Source organism: Coffea eugenioides, chromosome 10, assembly GCF_003713205.1.
Source record: "Coffea eugenioides isolate CCC68of chromosome 10, Ceug_1.0, whole genome shotgun sequence".
NCBI lineage: Eukaryota > Viridiplantae > Streptophyta > Magnoliopsida > Gentianales > Rubiaceae > Coffea > Coffea eugenioides.
Genome location: NC_040044.1, coordinates 5,304,376 through 5,310,375, shown reverse-complemented (window position 1 = coordinate 5,310,375; position 6,000 = coordinate 5,304,376). Strand labels below are relative to the sequence as shown.

The 6,000-nt window shown below is 36.9% G+C and overlaps 1 pseudogene; it reads left to right on the top strand.

Moving 5' to 3' along the window:
• Positions 1 to 2,176: 2,176 nt before the first annotated feature.
• On the top strand, positions 2,177 to 3,460 carry LOC113749578 (annotated as a pseudogene).
• The last annotated feature ends 2,540 nt before the right edge of the window (positions 3,461 to 6,000 follow it).

Here is a 6,000-nt window from a genome sequence, read left to right as displayed (position 1 = left end):
ACAATGATGTTAATGAGAATTTAAATATTTATTGGCACGCATAATTACAAGGGAAAAATACTTGTCATGGAATCTGGTTGAGTTCAAATGTTAGATTCTATCTGTGAGTTAAAACAAACAAATGATAAGCATCTTGCATCTGTTCAAGACGGTGCTATGCCCCGTTTGACAAGTGAGTTTTTTGGGTGTTTGTCTAAAACTTTACTGTAAAAATTGTAGGAAAATTTTTTGAATATTTTGAAGTGTATAGTTTAAAAATTTTGAGATTATTGTATCTAAAGTTGTTAAAAAACTTATAGCAGACAAACTTGACCAAAAACTTGATTGCCAAACAAGGTCATGTTTTTCGTTCTCCGTGACCTAGAACTTCAAGAACCAGCAATTAATTAAACCCAACTCATCCACCTCTCCCACATGTATAATAGGGCTATTTACCTCTAAAATTTTCTGCAGGTATTGAGTTTTAATTGAAATGTGAAGTAAATACGTGCAAATGATTTATATAGTTTTCAGGACTCTACCCCGCTTGGAGAAATGGATCCCTCTTAGTGCCGGCTACAAGCAAATAGATTAGCTAAATAAACTAGGTTGGTGGATTTTACTTCTTGTTAAATTGGACTACTAGTTATGTCAAAATGTGACATTTTAGTTAACCAGATAAGTGCAGTATAGTTTTGTGGTTTACATATTTGTACTTTTAAAAAAAATAAATAAATTTGCAACGTTTTACAGTATATGGACATAAGGAAAAGAAATGATTGAGTATTTCATCAGCATACTACACACTGGACTTAATTTCTTGATTAACAATATGGGTTTAATTTCTTAATTAGGGACATGCCTAGAAACATGCTTTTACGTCTAGAATGCATGACATCTCATTAGACATTAGGTGAGGAAGATTACGATGGACTTATTCTTGTACTCGAAATGTATAGATGTCACTCTTTTTGGATGCAAGATGTTTATATAACTTTACTCCAATTGATATGAAAGAGAAAATAAATAGAGTTGTATGCTTGAATATGATGTAGAAATTTTTCTGATTGGGAATTAAACAAATCAAGTAATTCTTTAGAAGTCAGCAGTCATGCTTTTAAAAAAAAAAATGTATTTACTTTATCTCTCGTAATATATGAATCACAATTGCATCACAAGACGTGCTCCACTCGGCCAAATAAGAGATACTATATTTTGTGAAACAATAATCTGAATATATATAACAAAGCATTAAAAAGAAAAACAAAGTGGAATTAAATAATCAAAAGAATTGACGGGCAGCAAAATAATCTTTAAAAAAAAAAAGAGGGGTAGTAAAATAATCTTGGTTAACCATCGACTTCTACGGATGAGGAGGGTTAAAAGAGATACGTTACTGCCTTTAGACCAAATGATTGTACCGCTGCACATGATTTAAATTTTATTGTAATTATAAAAATTTAAACCTGTGACCTGCACCATATGTAGTATTTCACTCGGGGCTAACTCTTCAAAGACAGTTAGTTTCGGGATGAGCATCCTTATATAGCAAGACTGTAGGCTTGTCACCTGCCGATTGACTATTTGAGACAAGTATTTAAAGACTCCAGAGTCCAAACCAAGACATATTTTGAAGACTCGAGTGTGAATTTCTCATGGTATATTATTGGTGTTGCCTATGATAATAAGGGACATACATGCATATATGAACATGTATGTTAATGTGATAAAGACCTCATAGGCATCTTTGTACTTACGTGTGATGATGACAGGTATGTGTGCAATATTTGTAGTCTGTTATAAAAAAGGGATAACTTCAGATACCTCCCCTGAGGTTTCTGACAGTCTCACTCTCCTCCCCTGTGATTTTAAAAATACCACTAACCTCCCCTGTCAGAATTTTATATCCATTTCTTACATCATCATGGTGAAAAAGACTTAAATACCCTTACAAGTTTGTTAATATTTCGTTCAGCATAATCATCATGAATGCTGTTAAAGGCACCTTCAAGATGGGGGCTTATAAAATGCTCTCTGAAGTTTCACCGCTTATCCAATACAAGGATTTTACCTCCAATCAGGCCCTTCTTGAAGCCCTTGATGATGCAGCAAATATTCACATTATAGACTTTGATATGGTGCAGCCACCACACCCACCGTCTATTCCCTTCTTCATACTAGTACACTAGTTTGTTGACTTGTGGGAGTATTTGGGTTTTGTGAAGATGTCTCTCCTTTCGGATCTCATTAACTTGGATCTTTCTGAATCCACGCAGAAAATGATTGCTGAATATGTTTGGATCGGTGGATCTGGTATGGACATCAGAAGCAAGGGCAGGACTTTAGATGGACCAGTTAATGATCCTGCTCAGGTTCCCAAGTGGAACTACGATGGTTCAAGCACTGGTCAAGCCCCTGGTGAAGATAGTGAAGCGATCTTATATCCCCAGGCAATATTCAAGGATCCATTCAGAAGGGGCAACAACATTCTTGTTATGTGTGATGCTTACACTCCTGCTGGGGAACCTATTCCAACAAACAAGAGGTACAATGCTGCAAAGATATTTAGCAGTCCTGAAGTAGTTGCAGAGGAACCTTGGTATGGAATTGAGCAAGAATATACCTTGCTGCCGAAGGAAGTTAATTGGCCTATTGGATGGCCGGTCGGAGGATATCCTGGACCACAGGGACCATACTATTGACAAGGCTTTTGGTCGTGACATTGTTAACTCACATTATAAAGCCTGTCTCTATGCCGACATTAACATAAGTGGCATCAATGGAGAAGTTATGCCAGGGCAGTAGGAGTTCCAAGTTGGTCCTGCCGTCGGCATCTCTGCTGGCGATGAGCTTTGGATGGCTCGCTACATTCTAGAGAGGATAACTGAAATTGTTGGAGTGGTCCTCTTTTTTGATCCAAAACCCATTCAGGGTGACTGGAATAGTGCTGGTACTCATAATAATTACAGTACCAGGTCGATGAGAAGTGACAGAGGATTCGATGTTATAAAGAAGGCTATTGAAAAGCTTAAATTGAGGCACAAGGATCATATTGCTGCTTATGGAGAAGGCAATGAACGACGTCTTACTGGGAAGCATGAAACAGCAGACAATAACACTTTTTCTCATGGGGTGTAGCAAATCGCGGAGCCTCTGTAAGGGTTGGCAGGGACATAGAGAAGGCTGGCAAAGGTTATTTCGAGGACAGGAGGCCTGCTTCAAACATGGATCCTTAAGTTGTGACTTCCATGATTGCAGAAACAACCATTGTGTGGAAGCCATGAGGCTTAAACCATTTTCTGCTGCATCATGGATTTATTCGCATTCTTGAACGCTGGAGTCAATTAGATGAAGTGTACGCTCTTATCATTCTTATATATCAGCTTCATTATCCTTTGTCTGTGTGTGCCAATAATCTGACACAAAGCAGTGGAATTTAATTAGTCCAATGGTCGGTTGGTCCCGGACATATGATTCTTCATAGGATTAGCTCATATGAGATTAGCTCATTAATGCAAGATAATAAGGGCATTTGTGGTATATAGTTGTTCCTCTCTCCAGTTTCCCATTTTTTTATTGTTTGTATTTTTTAATTGGGTCTACTTTGAGACTGCCTATTTAGTTTTAGGGGAAGTTAGTGGTATTTTTTAAACTATAGGGGAGGGGAGTGAGACTGATAGAAACCTCAGGGGAGGTATCTGAAATTATCCCTATAAAAAATGGTGCAAGAATTTCGTGTATGTTCATTATTGATCAAATTGGTCATGAGTCCAACAGCTAATTTAGGCCATTTCCTTGATTGATTGATTGATTGATATATATATGTACCGAAGTTTTATGATTTTCACGTCTGAGATGTTTCATATTTCAAGGAAGTGTATATATATAAATAGAGAGAGAGAGATGGTAGACGCTATATAACCCAAAGGGTTCCAAATTACTCTTAGATCCTGTTTAATAATTCAATTTAGCATTTTAATTTAATGGATTCAGATTTTAGTATATTCAAATCGTTTGATAACAAAAAATTGAACATTTGAATTAATTAAGTGGCACCGAATTTCCTAGGTAAAACTTGCTCCCAAAATTAAGTGATAAACTATTCATTTATCATTGAATGTGATATGTACTCAAATGTATTAGATTTAATACTTAACAATTCAATAACTTAATGGATTCAGAATTCAGACTTCAGTTTCATTGCTTATTTTTAAGTCTTACCGTTTTCCTATATCTTTATCCCTAAAATATATACAATTTCTACTCCCTAATTTGTGGATCCTTTTGTGTATTTCTCTTCCCTAAAAGTTATCGCGTTGGTCACCTAACTCATATTCAGTTCTTAATTTGGGTTTATATTTGGAAAATCCTGTCCGGTTGTGTGACAATTAAACTGACCACAAAGAAAAGTTTCTTGTTCCATTTGTGGTTTGACTTTTTTTTTTTTTTTTTGTCGATACGATAGCTTCTTATACTATGAGGGAGGGGAAGGACCTGAAGAAATCCAAGAATAATCCGGAGGAAACTGAACCACCATTGGACCAGACGGGTGCACTACGCACCCGCCTGAATTTTTTAAACAATGCCACATTTAATTGTGACAAATTGGTGAAAAGCAAGGTTCCACTAATACCCCACCAAGCTTTAATGCTTTGGTGGTGGCCACAGGACGGAAAGCCCCAATTACATGAGTATTCTGTTCCACTGATATAGATAGGTCTGGGAATGCCACTGGCCATTTGGTCCAGTGGTCATCACCCTCTTTGGTGGTGCTGGAGGTCAGGGGTTGACTTTGGTGGTGCTGGAGGTCAGGGGTTCAACCCCTGCCTCCCTCAAATTTGCCACAATATGTGGCTAGTTTTAGTTGACCATCTCCTCTTGCCCATTTCCCCTAGATTAGACTAGTTTAGGTTATAGGACATCGTTGTAGACAAAAAAAAAAATTAGATAGGTCTGGGAACAATTGTATGCTTTCGGTTTATCCTATTTCAGACATACTGAGCTGTGGTAGGGTGGGACTGAGTGAAAGCCTGAAAGGTTTTAGATCAATTCAGAGAGATTCTTAGAATTTCTCATGCTCTTATCTCTCATTGTTTATATATTTAATTGACTGGAGAGATCATGTCCTAAATAACATGCACCTTCTCGTATTCAACCATGAAGAAAAAAATACACCACTAAACTAAGCATGCGAAAAATCAATGCCACCTCATGGGCTCCTCCAATACAACACAACCCATGGCAACGTTGATGCAGATTAAAAATCATATTGGATCCAGAAGCTATCATATTTTTCAGATTTAGAAGCTAAAATCAGTTGAAAACTGGTGGTCTCTAACTAAAGAGCATTACACTTAGTCCAACATATAAATATATAATCAGCAAGGAGTAGTAGAACCACAATTTTTGGTTCTAGTGCTTTATGTGTATCCATTCGACTTGAATATTAAATAATTCCCTGTTCTTGGATTGAGTGCGTGGAATAAATATCTGATTCAGATGTGTATAAATTATTCATTGCTCTGGTTTCGTTGTCGGTGGAATCAAAGTAGGACGATCAACCATCCACATAGATAACAATGAGCAAGAATCATCTGATCTTCGTTGTCGGTGGAATTAAAAGTTCAACTAAAATCAAGCACGCACGCAATGAATTTGATGTCGGTCTGGTTCTAGTACCGCTTCCATATCTACTGCTAGGAAATCGATGCACCCATATTTCGCAAGTTAGAAGCCCTCTCTGGTGAATATTCATCATGTACTGGTAAGTAGTGACATTTACCCTCCTCACATTTCAAAAGAGAAAAGAAAAAGGGATAAAATGGGGACACGAGCCCGAACGGTTGTCAGAAAAATTATTCGGGTCTATTTTGTGCATTTTGCACAAAGATGTAACTTGCATTGCACACGACGTAAGTCACTTTCAATAACGTGTAATTATATAATAAATTTTTTGGATCCTACACATGATATACAAAATAATGTACAAAATACAACCTGAATCTTACTCTTTTTTTTTTT